The 2,189-nt window shown below is 40.1% G+C and overlaps 1 non-coding gene across 1 annotated transcript; it reads left to right on the plus strand.

Annotated features, from left to right (window-relative positions):
* The first annotated feature begins 1,399 nt into the window (after positions 1 to 1,399).
* On the plus strand, positions 1,400 to 1,471 carry TRNAH-GUG (transfer RNA histidin (anticodon GUG)). Its single transcript has one exon. It is a non-coding gene; the product is annotated as a tRNA-His (tRNA).
* Positions 1,472 to 2,189: the final 718 nt, after the last annotated feature.

Here is a 2,189-nt window from a genome sequence, read left to right on the forward strand (position 1 = left end):
AAAATAGTATTCTGGTCACACCAAGACATCAAGCAAGGCTGCAGGGTGAGTTACAGCAGCCTGAACCACCATTAGAGCACCCTTTTGCTCGATGTGGCCCTAACAACCATCAGAGAGAGAGAGAGAGATACCTTCTCCTTCCCTCCTGCAGCTCCAGCGGCCGGGAGGGCCTCTGCTTGCGCTTGCAGGAAGTACCCGTGCGTTTCCCTAAGGCAGAGGCAATGGGATTGAGCGCTGAAGCAGACCAGAGTCTGTTTAGTAAATTTGCCTTTGAAAGTCCCAGCCTAATGTTTCTTTTGCACGGTCTGCTTATGGATTAGTTCCCACTGTACAGACCTTCATCCAGAGTGAATCCACATTTTAATGGTCTTGTGTATGACAGCCTAGTAGGTCTCTTTCTCCTTCAGAGTCTCCTTCAGAGACTCAGTGTGGCACTGTACCACTGCAGTGGTGGTGTTGCAGTGATCTCCAAGGCTATCAGTTAGGAAGGGTTTGCAAAGCAGTTACATTTTTTAATTAAATAATGAATATAACTGTGGGGAGAGTGAGCATGATGAAAAAAGGCTGCCATTTTCTGAGCAGGGCTTGAGTGTCTCAGAGCCCGCCTCATTATTCTCTTTCCCCATTATAATCTTTCTTTATATTGACAATTTGATTTCTGTTGGAGCTCTTATTTGAGAGAACTAACATTTTTTTTGCTGTTGTGCCTATTTGAATGTTTTTTACAGTCTTTTTGTGTTTGAACACCTGACAAAGGGCAGGTGCTTTTCAGCAGTTGCTCCAGTTTAACAATAATTGATGGTCTTAGTTGATAGAAGGTAAGTGCTCACTCCCCTCAGACTTAATCTGTAGCACTTGACCATCTCCTTCCCAAGTAGATAATGCAAATTCTGGAAAAGATTTTTTTTTTAAATATTCTGTGCTGATTGCAGAGGTAAAGAAGAGGACGTCCATCAATACAAGCACTTACATTAGAATGAATCATACCTGGTTCAACTCAGTGAATGCATTTTCAGTTAAGTAGATTTTGTTCTTTTGCCTAAATCTCTTTTCACAGCATTCTGCTGGACTCTTCTGCTGTCATGACTTTCCCATCCCCACCGCTTATAAAATTGGGAAAAAAAAGTTCTTTCTGAAAAGATTTGGGAGACAGAAGAAGGGTTATAGCTGTCCTGAGGCTGTTCTTGGGCAATCCTGATAAACATGGATTCTTAAAAGAAAGGAAAAGTAAGTTGGAAGCGATTTTGAGAAGACAATAACATGTAATTACTTGTAAGAATGTTTAGAACCAGCTGCTGCTAAAACTCAATGTAAACTGCAGGTGGCACCATTTGTATAATATTTTGGAAAGCACTGTAGAAAAAAGCTGTCGCTTTAATTTAGAGTTCTCTGATAGCTTGCCGTGATCGTATAGTGGTTAGTACTCTGCGTTGTGGCCGCAGCAACCTCGGTTCAAATCCGAGTCACGGCAGGGAAAGATGCATCTTTTTAAGACGTGTAACTACAGATCACATACCAAAAATAATCTATTAGTGATCTCTAAGAATGTCTAAGCAATTAGAAGCTCTTTAACTTTTACAAGTATGCTTTGCTAAAAGAGTGTGTGCCCCAACTATATAGTTCAGTAATCCTGTTGCCAACGGTGATTTTTTAAAATTTAAATATTTATGGATATTGTGATAAATAATGGCAGAGCGAGCATGTAATTTTAACTCAGTACATCTACTTAAGATCTGGAGTGAGCCATAACGGTTGTTTCGTTTTGATCTTTGTTAGTTTTTCGTGCTAAAAGAGCAATCAGCCTGAATTGCTTGGAAATATGACAGTGGTAGATGTGAAAAACCTGCTTAGCTAGGCAGGAACTGCTGCTAGCAGAAGGTTTGTGCTGGTGACAGGCAAGAGGAACCATGACTTGTCAATGATTCCCTTTGTTTCTGTGGGAGGAATGGTGTGTAACTTCACTGTCCTGCCTCACTGAGTAATATGAGTTCAGATTCTCAGAATGAAGACTTCTAAATGACCATGTGGATTTTATAAATTGGTTATGGTAACTAATGGCAGTTTGTGTAATAAATGACAAATTAACAACAAAATTACCTAGCTGGTAATGACTATATTAGTAAAAGATCATTGTTATGGAGTTTATCAGATTATTTGGATGCTACTGAATAGAGTGTCTTGTAGGTGGT

Source organism: Phalacrocorax aristotelis, chromosome Z (assembly GCF_949628215.1).
Source record: "Phalacrocorax aristotelis chromosome Z, bGulAri2.1, whole genome shotgun sequence".
NCBI lineage: Eukaryota > Metazoa > Chordata > Aves > Suliformes > Phalacrocoracidae > Phalacrocorax > Phalacrocorax aristotelis.